Source organism: Lactuca serriola, chromosome 5, assembly GCF_051521515.1.
Source record: "Lactuca serriola cultivar US96UC23 chromosome 5, Lser_US96UC23_V15, whole genome shotgun sequence".
In the NCBI taxonomy this organism is placed as follows: Eukaryota; Viridiplantae; Streptophyta; class Magnoliopsida; order Asterales; family Asteraceae; genus Lactuca; species Lactuca serriola.
The window spans coordinates 357564745-357580177 of record NC_136412.1 but is presented as its reverse complement, the minus strand read 5'-3'; the positions used below and the strand labels follow the sequence as shown (position 1 = coordinate 357580177).

The 15433-nt window shown below is 37.9% G+C and overlaps 1 non-coding gene across 1 annotated transcript; it reads left to right on the top strand.

The window, feature by feature from the left end:
- The first annotated feature begins 2325 nt into the window (after positions 1–2325).
- Positions 2326–2432, top strand: LOC145055995 (small nucleolar RNA R71). The gene has a single exon (XR_013685537.1). It is a non-coding gene; the product is annotated as a small nucleolar RNA R71 (small nucleolar RNA).
- The last annotated feature ends 13001 nt before the right edge of the window (positions 2433–15433 follow it).

Here is a 15433-nt window from a genome sequence, read left to right as displayed (position 1 = left end):
ATGACCGCATCCCTCCTTTCTTGGGCACCACTTGGACCGGACTCACCCATGGACTGTCGGAAATGGAATATATAATTCCCGCATCTAAGATTTTGACCACTTCCTTCTTGACTACTTCTTGCATTTTCGGGTTTAGTCTTCTTTGGTGCTGTACAACCGGCTTTGCTCCTTCTTCCAGATTGATCTTGTGGGAGCAATAAGATGGGCTTATTCCCTTTATGTCGGTGATGCTCCATGCTATGGCCCGTTTCCGCTTCTTCAACACTTGCACGAGCTCTTCTTTTTCAGAATTGGTCAGGTCAGAGGCTATAATTACTGGCTTTTGGTTGCCTTCTTCGAGAAAAGCATACTCCAAATGATCTGGTAAAGTTTTAAGCTCCGATTTTTGGTTCTGACTGTTGGACTCGCCGAGTGCAGGTAGGATACTCGGCAAGTTTTAAGCTCCGATTTTTGGTTCTGACTGTTGGTTCTGACTGTATTCATAACTTCTGCCTTTTCTTCAGAGGTACTCGGCGAGTAGACCGGTTCTACTCGGCGAGTAGGACTGTCAGTGTTCTTCAATAATTCTTCATAGTCGGCTTCTTCCAACAGTCTTTCAATTTCCATCAAGTCTTTTTCTGGATCAAATTCTTCATCCTTAGTTGTGATCTTGATGGAATCTTCAGTTATGTATTCCTCCAATAATTTGTCTAACATATCGATTGAGAATGCCGTGTCGTCACTATTCCTTGAATACTTCATGGCTTGGTCCACCCCAAATGTGACTGAATCTTCTCCTACCCGCAAGGTGAGCTTTGAGTCCCTCATGTCTACTATAGCACTTGCCGTGTTGAGGAAGGGTCTTCCAAGGATGATTGGCACTTGTGGATCCGTCTCCATGTCTAAAATGATAAAATCAGCGGGAAAGACGAATTTGTCCACCTTGACTAATATGTCTTCGCATATGCCTCTTGGGAAGGTAACTGTCTTGTTTGCCAAGTGTATTGCCATGCGAATTAGCCTTGGTTCCGGGAGATCCAGCTTCTTAAAGAATGAATATGGCATTAGATTCACACTTGCTCCCGAATCGGCTAAGGCATGAATGGTGGTCAAGTTGCCAAATTAGCAAGGTAAAGTTAAACTCCCCGAATCACCTTTCTTCTTTGGTAGCTTATTTAGCATAGCAGCTGAGCAGTTTTCATTGAGTACTACCTTCTTCACTTCTTCCATCTTCCTTCTATTAGTGAGAAGTTCCTTAAGGAACTTTGCATACTTGGGCATTTGCATGACGGCTTCAATGAAGGGTATGTTGATTTGAAGAGTCTTGATATGATCTAGAAACTTCTGATACTCCTCTTCCTGCTTCTCCTTCTTAGCTCGGGTTGGGTATGGCATGGGAGGCTGTTAAAGTTTTTCAGGAATCTATGCGGTGGATTTTATGATGTACTCACCGAGTCCATACATGGTACTCGGCGAGTAGGGCTGTCAGATTGCATTTCTTGGTTTTCTGCTTGCTTTTCTACCTCCTCCTTCTGTGATTTCTTGGATGAATCAGTCTGAATAGGTGCCAGGGGAGTGATTACCTTCCCACTTCTTGTTGTGACTATGTTTATGTGCGTGCCTCGTGGGTTATTTTCAGTTTTGCTAGGAAGTTCGCCCGGTGACCTTTGGTTGATTTGTTGAGCAAGTTGCCCAAGCTGTGTCTCTATATTGTGGATAGATGCTTGCTGGTTCCTAAGCATGGTCCTTGTTTCTTGTATTGCAACATCATGGTCACTATGTCTTTTTTCTGAAGCAGCTACAAATTTGGTGAGCATTTCTTCCAAGCTTGGCTTCCTTTCTTGCACCGGCTCCTCCTTTTGGTAGAACCCTCTCCCTTTTTGCCTAAACCTTTCCTCCTTGGCTTTCTTGTACTCTTCATAAGGGAGCCAATCTTTCTTTTGTTTGCGCCAGTCTTCATCATATTGGTCTCCACTTGAGTAACACACTTGCGCCTTCTTGTTGCCATTCTCATCTAAATCACAGTCTCTAGTGAGGTGAGGCCCATTGCAGTTTTCACAACCCACCCGAATAGCATGGATTGTTTGATCCATCTTATCCATCCTCCTATCCATGGTTTTTAGCATAGCCATGACCGCGGATAAGTCTTCAGTAGCTGCATAAGCGGCTCCCCTAGTGACATCATGTCTAGGGTTGTGGTATTCTCTAGAGTGTCTAGAGAATTCTTCAATCAATTCATTGATCACCGGGGGCGACTTCTTTGTGAGCGGGCCTTGTGAGTCTAGTAACTGCCTGGTTGTGACATTAACTCCATCATAGAAGATGGATACTTCTTGCTGGCTGTTTAGGTCATGGTGTGGGCAGTTTCTTAGTAAGCTCTTGTACCTCTCCCATGCTTCGTATAGCGACTCTCCAGCTTGTTGTTCAAAGTTAGCAATGGCCTTCTTCAACTTGGCTATCTTGGAAGGTGGGCAAAAGTGATCAATGAATTCTTCTTTCATCTTGGCCCAAGTGGTGACTGATCCGGGGGGGAAGTGACTTGAGCCAGTCTTTTGCAGCAACTTTGAATGTCACCGGGAGCATACGAAGTAACTGAGTCTCGCGGGGCACATTTGGAACATTGAAGTAATCAGCTACATCATTGACTTTGTCCAAATGCTTGTAGGCATCTTCATGGTCTTTTCCATAAAAAGGTATTTCTTTAAGTAAGGCTAGGATATGACCCTTTAGCTCGAAGGTAGCAGTCGCGGGAATTGCGGGTTGCACAAGTCCCGGGCCAGTGTCGTCACACATCCTCTTCTTCCATTCTCCCATGGGGATTTCATCAATGTTAGCCATTGTGATAGCTAACTCTTCCTCGGAATCGGTGTTGTGCTCGTATGTAGGTTCCTCTTCTTCCTCGGTCTCGAACTAAATATCTTCTTGAATTGGGTCCTCGATTGTCAAAGAGGCACTGGATGCTCCTGATTTGCTACTCTTCTTTTTCCCAAAAACAGTCTTCAAATTGGACAAATGTGACTTCTTTGGTGTACTCGAGCTCTCCACGTCCTTTCCTTTGTTTCTTTTTAATGCGGATTCGGGATCTTCAAACGGGGGTACCAGCGGGGTGTTTGATCCTCTGGTCATGAAAGTCCTGAAATAAACAGAACAAAAGCGTAAAACGAACAAAAAAATGTACTAAAAAAAATTCGAAAATTAACTGCTGAATACGCTTGTACTCGCCGAGTAGGTGCGACTGCACTCGGCGAGTACCAGTGTGTTTTTGAGAAAATTATTAGCTTAATATTAAAACTAAAACAGATACTAAAACCTAATTACTAACTACTAAATTGCAATAAAGTAACTTTATGCAAGTAAACTCACACAAAGGATCGAAAAAATTAGGAATTAGATTAATTATTTAGAACCGTTCCCCGGCAACGGCGCCAAAAACTTGATGTGTGTAAAATGCACTTGTTTTATCCCTACTTTTATTAATATATTTAGCACACAAAGGCAGTGAACCTGTCTTTTAGTGGTATAGTTTAGTAAGTAAGGTATCGAACTCAGGGAACGGAAAATTAAACTAATAACTAATTTTATATGTGTGTAAAACCAACTAGTTTTAATCCTACTAACTTAGACACAAAATAAACACATGAAAGGCAGTGTACCTATCGATTAGTAATATAGTTCAAGCAAGTAGGGTATCGAACACAGAGAACGGTAAACAATTAAAATAAATGCTAATATTATCTAAATAAAACAAGTAATAGAAAATGGGTTTTCTCTAGTTTTGCAAGACTAGAAACTTAAACAATTAACTAAAATTTAAACTAAGAAACTAAGAACTAGATAAACAAAGATTCAACTAAATCCAATAACGAAGGGAACTACTGTTTAGATCGACTCAATTGATCTTATGGTTGATATTATGGTAATAGTGCAATGGATTAATTCTTTTATTGGCTACCGATTCAAGTGATTAGATTCACGTTCGCTGCACTAATCCTTAGAGAACAAACTAACTCAAACAGTGGCCAGTTGTCTAATTTAATTTAATTCACTAGGTTATTTATTCGGGTTAATTTAGACTTGTAATGGTTAACTAATTTTGGTCCTTTAGTTAACCTCTTGTTGATGGTCATCACACAAGCTCACATATGAATTTACCTATTTTTCTTATTAATTCTAGTTTCATGTTCATTAATCCTAGACATATGATAAAGTGGTCACATAAACATATGAGGTTGACAATTAAAAGATGTTCATACTATTTAATTATCTTCCTATTAACAGAAAAATAGTTATCATTCACACATAAGGTTCTTTAACAAGCTAAAATCAACAAAATCACCAATATTAAATCAATCCTACCATAAATCAAACCATAATCACAAAATCATCTATCCTAAACAGAAGTTATGAGTTTTTAGCTCATATCTACAACAAATAACAAACTAAAAACATAATCTAATGATTGAAACATGGTTTATGCAAAATATTAAGATAAAAGTAGTGTGTTATTGCCTTTGATCTTCTTCCAATTTGATATCTAGGTTGAAATCTCGAAAACCACAGCTTCTAAGAACCCTTCTGGCCTCCAAAAATCGTCCTAAACTTCCCCCATTCGTTAGGGTTCGAATGATAAGCGTTTATATATATATATATATATATATATATATATATATATATATATATATATATATATATATATATATATTCTGAAAAGGGGAACGGTTCTAAAAATTAACATTAAATTCTAATTTAATCGATCCTTTGTGTGGGATTTATCTCACACAAAGTTATTTAAGAAGAATTCTGGAACGATTCAGAAGAGTTTAGCTGCGATTGAGAATGCAGAAAAACCCTAGAAGACGACGAGAGAAGCTAGAATTCAATCCTGAAGAAGAATTGAGGCAAAATTTCATCATTCCACTTATTCTCTTGTTTTATCATTATGGTTAAACAATTTGACTTTGTTTGTTTGCTGTTATTTACTTCAATTATGAGCTAAAACCTTTAGACTTCTGTTTGGGGATACAAAGTTGACAATATGGTTTGATTGATTGGTAGGATTAATTCTAAGTTGGTGAATTTTTGTTATTTTAGCTTGCTAAAGAACCTTGTGTGAAAAATTAACGGGTTTCCTAGATTATTGATTCGGGTTAAGTAAGACTTGTAGTGGTTAACTAAATTGACCCTTCAATTAACCTCTTGTCGATGTTCATCCAACAAGCTTAAACATTAACTTACCTATCTTCTAGTTAATTCTAGTTTCACGTTCGTTATTCCTAGACATACAACTATGTGGTCACAATAAATCATATGAAATTAATAACTAAGAGATGTTCATACAACTTAATTACTGAGGCAACGGCGCCAAAAACTTGATGTGTGTAAAATGCACTTGTTTTATCCCTACTTTTATTAATATATTTAGCACACAAAGGTAGTGAACCTGTCTTTTAGTGGTATAGTTTAGTAAGTAAGGTATCGAACTCAGGGAACGGAAAATTAAACTAATAACTAATTTTAACTAAAACAATTAATGAAAGTAAAAGGTTTTTCTTCTAGTTTTACAAGACTAGAAACTTAAGCAACACTTAATTAACTAAATGACTAAAGAAAACAACTAATTCACCAAATTTGATAAAGATGTTTCTATTTAGGTTCAACCAATTCACTCCTATGGTTATTTGTATTTATGATAGATTAATTGTTATTGGCTACCAATTATAGTGGTTAGGTTCATGTTCATTACTCCTAACCCTTAGACAATTAACTAATTTAAGCGGTGATCAAGTGTTTAAACTAATTAATTCCCTAGATTAATGATTTGGATTAAATAAGATTTGTAGTGGTTAATCAATTTAGTGATTCAATTAACCTCTTGTTTGATGGTTTCTCAAACAAGCTCACACATTAATCTAATTATTGTCTTATTAATCTTAGTTTCATAATCATTATTCCTAAGCATATGAATTAGTGTTCACATAGACATAAGAGGTTAACAACTAAGAGATGTTCATGCAGCTTAATTGTCTTCCAATTAACAGAAAATAATTGTGATTAATGCATAAGGGTCTTTAACAAACTTAATTTAATAGATCACCAATAAACAATTAATCAATTAACTAAGAATTATACCATAGGAGTTCCTTGGTATTCCCCAAACAGAAACAAAAATGAAATTAGCTCATAGTTGCAGTAAAATCACAAACAAAAACAAGTTTAACTATATTAGACATACTCAAATCCTAAAGCTAAGTGGAATGATTAACCTAGTTGCTTCAATTCTTCAAAAGGTTGAAGATTAGAATTCCTCAGCGTCTTCCTAGTTTCTCAATCGCAGAAGGATCTTCAAAAAACGCCAGAAAAGTAGTCCTATCGGATAAAGGCTTGGTTTTTATAGATATCTCAAAACAGGGTGTACTCGGCGAGTAGCAGACCCAACTCGCCGAGTAGACTCGTTGTTATCCGTCTTAAAGCAGGAGTCGTGGCTATCTTCTGGAATATTCAGCTGGACTCACCGAGTAGACCCGTGTACTCGCCGAGTAGTTGAACTTTTGTCCCTCAATCTTCACTCTTTGGCCTTCAATTGCTTTCCCTTGTTCCCTTTCACTCCCAAGCATGTCTTTTGGACTGAAAACAAAATTTAAACAATATTAAGTACCTTTTGTCCATATTATTCTCATAATTAGTTAAAAATGAATAAAAATGTATGCTAAATAACTAACTAATTATGCACATATCACGTAGATCCTTGCGCTGATCTCTGAAGCAACTGCGGCACTCGACCTTCCTATGGCCAGTCTGGTTGCAGTGGAAGCAAATCGAAAATCCCTTGGGGAAATCCCTCGTGATATGCCCCTCCTTCCCGCACTTGTAACACACACCTGCTCTGGACACCCCATCATGGCTCTTGCCGCACTTCCCATAAGTGCAGCCCTTCTGACCTCCGATCTCGAATCAGCGGGCTTTGCCCGCTTGGCCGCTGGCTGAGACTGTGTCGGCCGCCTATCCCTCCTCTGAGACTCCGCTTCCTCCCTGACCTGAGTCTCTAGCTCAATCTCCCTCTTCCAAGCATTTGTCTGGAGCTCAGCAAATGTTCGGTATGTCGAGTTCGGCACGAACTCATGAATGTCTCTCCTCAGAATGCTCAGATATCGGCTCATACGTGCCTGCTCGGTAGACACGCGATCGTGGCAAAACAACGCCATCTCATGAAACATATGTGTGATCACAGTCACATACTTTGTACCCTACTTGAGGGACAAGAACTCCTGGGCCAACCGTTCCCTCTCCACCGGGGGAACGTACTCATCTCGAAACATAGTGGTGAACCTCTCCCAAGTCACCGCGGTAAGCTCTATAGTGGAAAAGTCAGCTGTCACAAACTTCCACCAGTCCTTCGCTCCCAAGCAAAGTTGGTTCAGCACGAACCGTACCCTCATATGCTCTGGACAAGAACATGTGTAGAAGCATCCCTCAATGTTAGAGATCCATCTCATCGCTGCTATCAAATCCTGAGTCCCATCAAACTCTTGTGTCTTTGTGTTGCTGAACTCCCGGTACAGCAACGAGTCACCCCCTTGTGGCCTAGTAGCGGCAACGGCTACGGTGGCCGCAGAAACAACAGCATTGGTAAGAGCAACGTACCGCTCGTCAAATGTCTCAATTAGCGTGGTCTTGATAGACCCAAACATCTCTGGTATCTCAGCTCGAATGGCTGCAACCACCTCATCATGAATCATCCTGCGAATCTCATCATCGCTAACACTGCTGCTCTCCGGAGTGTGGCGCGTACCCACCATGATGTCTCTGAAACACAACACGAAGGAAATCAGAGACCCGCTCAATTATTTTCACACTCAATCACTCAACCCTACTTGTTCCTTAGTACCCTAAGGATTCTTACTTGGACTGCTCACTGGTTTGGTGTTTCCAGTAGTACGGGCCCTATACTACCTTCCACACCACATCAATATTCACCCCAAGTCCTCCTCCTAGTATTCTAGATCACAAGTACTCTATATCTCACTGAGCGCAGGCTACCACCCAGTAGACCTCTCATAAGCTCCTCTTTGCTACCTACTCACACTCGAAGTAATTCACAGTAGTAATAACTCTTAGGCTAAGGCATCACAAATTAGGCCACTCTAATACTAAATATGAATACCTAGCCTACTCTAGCATGCATAACACATTTCATAACACATAACGTAAGGGTATTTTGGGAAATCAACATTCGGGCGCTTGCCGATTGTACACACTACTCTTTTCTGCCTTTTCTGGAATCTTTTACTCTTTAGAAAAATTGTTTCTTTTTGAAAACTTTTCTCAAATCCTCAGTTTGAGTCCAGATATTCCCATATCCGAATCCCTCAAACCAAGGCTCTGATACCAACTTTTGGCGACATGATTTTTCAAACAAAATTTTCAATTTAAAAACTCATAAACAGAAATGTCTCATCATTAATTCTCAAAAACAACCAACAAGTTTTCAACACAATTATTCAAATCTAGGATCCACAATCATAACTCAATATCAAGAGTGTGTGTACAATCACGTCTGTGCCTTCCCGCGATCCTCGGAAGTACCTGAAACAAATAACACATAACACGGTAAGCATGAATGCTTAGTGAGTTCCCCAAAATACCACATACAACAAATTCACCACTCGATGCTATACTCTATAGGACCTTCCGACCCATGTGTCTCAGCGGGACCCTCCAGTCTCGTAGCTCGTTGGACCCTATGGTCCGGTCTAGCTCGTTAGACCCTCCAGTCTGGTCTGATTGAGAACCCTCTGGCCTCATAGTTTGTTGGACCCTCCGGTCCGGTCTAATCAACAATAATATAGCATATAATACATATTACACAATCATGCATAACTCAACAAGCACATAAGACCCTCTGGTCACATAAAACTACCACTTTAGGTAATGTATAGTGAGAAGACTCACCTTGGGTAAACTCGAATGATCTCAAACACGAAACAGTGATCTAGCCTCCGCCAAATCACATACAGAAATTATCTCTAATTAACAATGGCTCTCAAAGGCTAGGCTAATCCCTTCCTATGCTCTCTCAAAAGGGTAAAAGACCATTCTACCCCTCCAATGGTCCAAAAGTCCACTTTTTCACTAAATCCTAAAAGTCAACGGAAGTCAACCCTAAGGAGTATGCGGCGCGTAACAGTTCTGTACACTGGGCATACTCGGATGCTATACAAAATCGGGGACACTCGACCCCTACGCTGCGTGTACTGGGATTACGCCCAGCGTATGCCCACTTTTCACAATCTTCATGATTTTCTTCTTAATCGATTAAGACACAAGCTCATATCCCAAATCTAGTCACTCTAATGCCTCTTAATCCATAAAGTCAGGGACTTTACACTTTTGCATGGGTATAAAGGTCATCATCATCCAAATCACACCACTTCCTTCATTAAGGATCTCATATCTCATGCATGGCTCACTCCTAACGTCCAAGATTGGATTTTTTTGGATCTATATCACATTATACACTAAATATGGGCAGATCAAGGTCTATGGATCTCCTTTACTCATAAAGTCTCCACCTTTGCGACAAAAACCCTAGAAATTGTCCATAATGCACAAATCAAAAAGGTTGAGAAAGCTCTAAGCTTTTTACCTCAAACTGATGCTCCAACCTTGGAAAGTTCAAATCCAAAGCTTGCCCTCCAACTCTAGCTCCTTCAATAGCACCTCCTTCTCTTCAAAAGCACACAAGAACACTTTCAAGCTCAACCACACTCACTCAAGCTCTAGAATGAGGGTTAGGGCACACTTAGGGTTTTGTTCTCTGGAAATGGTGGCTAAAAGTGAGGTCATAACGTTCCTTGTATAGCGCTCACCCCTACCATTAGGGTTACAATATGAACCTAGTACGCCCATCGTACACTATGGTACGCCCAGCATACTGGGTAGCCTCCGCATCAAGAACACGCTCATGAGTACATGTAGCGTACTCTCGCTTACGCCCATCGTACTCAAAAGCCATACATTCTTTTCAAGGACTAATTTTGACAACTTGAGGAAAGAAAAGGATCAAAGAGATATACCTGAATTCCGGGATGTTACAAGTTTCAAATGAATGTGGTGAAAGGGAAAATGCATGGGAGTTTCAAATTAATGTGATGAAAGAAAAAAATGTTTCCTTTATAAGTATACTAGACTAATTCCTACGCGTTGCGCAACGCAAGTTAAAAATATATTGTTAAAATATTAAAAAATATATGTTTAAATTGGTTATGTTATTGACATTAACTTTGAGATAAAAATTTTACACTAATATATATATATATATATATATATATATATATATATATATATATATATATATATATATATAATCTCAATGTGTTTGAACAATAATATTCATTGACATCAACCCACCTTCCTCATTAATAGAATTAAATATAATTATCCATTTAGTATTATTTTTAACAATTATTGTGATTGATTAATTATATTTTTACTTATGTGATCATTTTCTAATTTCAATAATGATGTTCATTAAAATACAATTTATTTGTAGCTAAATGTAATTTAAAATTTGATGTTATTATCATTTAAAATTATTATTCATTAATTTTTAACCACTTATTATTAATAATAAGTTAAAGAAGACTTTTAAGAAACACTTAACATTATTATTAAAATATGAAACATACATTAAATAATAAAGTGATAAAATAGACAATTTGCATTTCAAAAGACTTGCATGGATAATATGACATATCCATGATTTTTATAATTTTATTTTATTATTTATAATTATTTTTCATTAATTTTAAAATCACTCATTATTATTAATAAGTGAAAGAAACTTTTAAAAACACTTATTATTATAATTAAACCAAGAAAATACAAAAAATAATGAGTATATAACAAACTTACAAATTAAAAACTTCAACATAATAACATGACTTGAAAAGTAGTCTAAAGCCCTCAAACCAACACAAAAAAAAACTTTAAACTTGCTTTCTTTGTGAATTTTGTATGTGATTTGTATTTGTGTGTCTACTCAAAGAGATTGACATTTTTATAGTAGACTATCCATTAATTGTTTATTAAATATTATATAAGTTATAAAACATTTAAATTGTTAATCACTATTAAGAGACTTTTTTAGTGATATTCATTAAAATAGGAGGTTTCAAATGCATGAGGTGTTTGCAAATTTTATGGGGTTTCAAATGCATGAGGTTCAAGGAAAAATGTCTCATTTATAAGTATATATATATATATATATATATATATATATATATATAATAATTTTTATGCTAAAAATATCACTTAACAATTTTCTAGAGATCATATGTCAAAAGGTGATAAAACTTTGAAACTTTGCCCAACGACTCATTTTGTTATTTCATTTTAATTATTATGGAAAAAACCACACTTTTTTATGTGAGCATGTTAATTATGGAAAAAGATCATACATTTCTTAAAATCTCTGGTTTATATTGTTGTTGTCACAAACATGTTCAAACTAAAAACAATGTCGGATAACCTGCACCTACACCGACAGTCCACGAATACACCGACGGTCAAGTAATACACTGAAGGTCCGAGAATAATGTACCAGGCTGTAAAAGACACAGTGTAAATAAGTTAGTAAGGAAATGAAGATCTTGAAGAATAATATACTTGAATAAGCAAATTTTAGGAACTAGATGCCTACAACCACTTGTAAAGTGTATTGTGATGATCTTTTAACATACTTCTACAAGTTACATTTACTACCCCAAGTTAATGAACTTAAACCAATTAATCAATAATGGTGTAGAAAGAGCATAGAGAATAACTTTAAGCAGAAAAATAACAAAAAACTTAAAACCCTATATTTATGAACCCATTGTGGACGGTTAAACAACAAGACTTACTTAAGCTGCAAAAGGAATACATAGCCATGCTATATCAAGTCATTCGGCTAGTAAAACGTACAACTTGTTTGGAATACGGTCTGTAATGATGTGATGAAAGCGGTCCGACACTTTGAAGACTGTGGTACACTTACAAGAGGGTGTATTTCTTCTTTTATTACGCTAGCACCAAAAACTAAAGATCCAACCTCTCTTTCAGACTACCGCCCCATTAGCTTGATTGGGTTAATTTACAAAATAATTTCCAAGATGTTATCCACAAGAATTAAGGCAGTAATTGGGAAGGTCATTGGAGAGGTTCAATCAACGTACGTGGAAGGCAGAAACATCTTGGATGGGCCACTGATTGTCAATGACATATGTTCTTGGGCTAAGAGCATTAAAAATAAGATTGTTAGAACAATGTTCTTTCAGGATCGTATGATTCTAAGCAAGATATTGAATAAGAATGTATTAAAGAATACAAGTATTGCACTGAATATGTCAAATGATTAATGCAATAACACCCCAGAAGAGCTCGATAAAGAACTTCAATCTGTAGAGGTGTTTAGGGTTACAAGAATCAACGTAATCGACTATTATACTTTATACGCATACATGCATGCATATATATATATATATATATATATATATATATATATATATATATATTATAACCCTAACAACTTATCTAGATAACAATGAAACTAATCTAGATAGATACGGATGGATAAGCCCAATCCGAGTACAAAACTCAAAAGCCCAAGACGCAACACTAAAATACTTAACAATCTCCCCCTTTGCGTCCTTGGAGCAGAAACTTCAATCTCTTTTCACAACAGAGAACTTCTTCACCGTTTCAAATATTCTCGATATAATAGCCAAAACATGATGTCGAAATGTAATATACCACCGAAGCATATCAGTGAAGTACTTCTTATCAACTGCTGAATTCTGCTTGCATCGCTGTATAATATTGATGATATGCTCTAGACAGTCTGTTGAAAACAGATGCTTGTCAACCAAAGCAAACAGAAACTTGTGCCTCTCACCCTTTGTGAACATAACTGTCAAATTTGTAGAATCTATCTGCCCCAACTTCATTTTGTTCACATCACCAGGTTTAGACGTTGGCTTCACAGATGGCTTCTTATTCATCACCTTAGCTATCTCCTGATCCATAGTTGCAAGCTCATGGACATAGGAGCTCAACATTCTTTTCAGATGTTTAAGAATCGGCTCATACTCCTTAAAATTTGAGAGTAGAATGTTGTATAGCAGAATCTAGTCATGCGGATTAAGGTTTGGAAGATCTGCTAGAGAAATGAAATGTTCCGTGTTTGCTGAACCACGGTTGATCTTGAAATTTACATTCAAAAATCTCCCAGCAGGTGAAGTTTTCAGTACCTTGACTTTAGTAATCTTCTGTGCACTCCAAGTCAAGTACTGCGGTTGACCATTCTTTAAATAGAAATCGATCAATTCTCTGTCAACCTTCAGATTTGGATGTGGAACCTCAGCAGTAACATCAAAGCAATGAAAGGTAAATGCTTTTCTTGTAATAGGCATGTCGAACTGCAAATCTCTAGAGTTATCACAGTCAAACGAAGCAACTGGTTCCAACCAATAGACAGAAGGAAACTCAATCGCCTGATTGATAAGTGTATCTCTGTCCCATTCTAGAAACAGAGTCTTTTTGCATTGCAAGGCATTCTCTTCTTCCTTATTCCTCCTTTCTTTCTCTTCTGCCTCTCTGGCCACTTTCATCGTTTCATCGAGCTCTCTGTCCCTTTTCTTTCTTTGAAGAGCTTCAGCAATAGTCTCCTCGGTATCACTATCACTTTCAATTTGAACTTGCTTTCCAGAAACCGAAGCTAAATTAACCTTCGATTCTGTCTTGGATTTCAGATGTGCACTCTCCTCTCCCCCTTGTTTCGGAAGAACAACTTTCTCCGAAACACCCTTCATCTCACTCAGAATTACAATAGCAGGAAGAAGTTTGGACTGAAGATGCTTCCGGATGGTTAAAGTTAAGAAGGGATCATGAGCTTCAAGTAGAGTTGTCAACATAGCTTTGACATCACCAACACAACTTTGATACACAGCCCTTTGAGTCTTTAACAAAGAAATTTCCTTTTCTGCCTGAGCCAGCTGAACTTTCTGTATATCGATAGTGGCTTGGTGTTTGATCAAGTCCTCCTTCAACGTACTTTCAGCAGTAAGAGTAACAAAACGAGAATCCACGGATTGGAGAAAAGATGTTGATTTTGTTTTAAGTTCATTACGAAGGGCTTCAAACTTGGTGGTTTCATCTTGAAGGGTTTGAGAGAAGGAGTCCACCGAAGATTGGTATTTGGCTTGATTAGTGTCAGCATGAGACTTCAGAGAATCAAGAAAAATCTGAGTTGTGTGAACAACCTCAGAAACTTCTTTTGTAGCCTTCGCACAGGAAGATACGGACTTATCAACTGCTTCTGTCGATCTATCAATCGCATCTGTATATTGCTTAATAGCAGTCTCCAAGAAAGCTTTTAAAACAACACTACCATAAGCTTTACTATCAGCAAGCAGTCGATCTAACTTGTCATGAATGTCCTGTATATGTTGATTTGTGACAGGAGCATCAGCATCATTTTCAGTTGGAATTCGATAAGGACTGTAATAAAGAGAATCATAATCCTCATCATCTCCTCCAAGAGTAGCTCCAAAAGCAGAGGATGGGGTTGGGGATGGTGGTATGTTTATAACTGGAGTATCAGTCACAGAATTAGCCCCTGTATCAGATACATTGACTTCCACGGTGATGTTGGGAATGGTAGTGGTTATTTATTCGGTTATAAGAGGAGTGGATAAGGGTATAGTAGAGACAAAAACAGAGGTAATTAGGGATGAGGTGGGTAAAGATGTTGTTTCTGTAAGAATGGGTGGAATATCAGTAGGAGCAGAAAGTAGAGCTTTCTGTTTCGGTGATGGAGGTGGAGTTGGAACTTTGCTAGTTTTTGGAGATAGGGGTGGGGTTGGAACTTTGGTAGTTTTTGGAGATGGAGGTGGGGTTGGAATGAGGACCTGTTTAGGAGATTCTGGTGGAGTTGGAGATCTTGGAGGATTGGACTCTTAGGGTGAGACATGAGGATTCTCCTCTTCTTCATCTTGATCATCAACAGGATCTGGTCCTGGAGGAGAGTTCTCCTTGGGTCGGTTGGCCATCTTCTTTATCTTTTTCGGTTTCGATTGAGAAGATTGTCCTTCACCAGACTTTTGTTTGGAAGACTTTGGCTTACCCTCCTTAGCATATTCTTTCTCTTTCTTTGTTACTCGTTTTCCCCTGTTAGCCGGCTGCTCCAAAGCATCCAATGCAGCTTGTTGTTCTGCAGACAAAACTCTTGGTCCAATGGGAGATAGTTTCCCATAATCTGCCATAACATTGCTTTGTGCTGAAACACACCTGTACATTGTTTCAGGAATCATTCCATAGTGATGAAACTTACGTGGGTCAGATATATCTTCTTCGTACGGAATGTAGCAATAGTACCAAGAAGAGCATCCTTCATAACTGGAATCTCCAAAGAATCGAT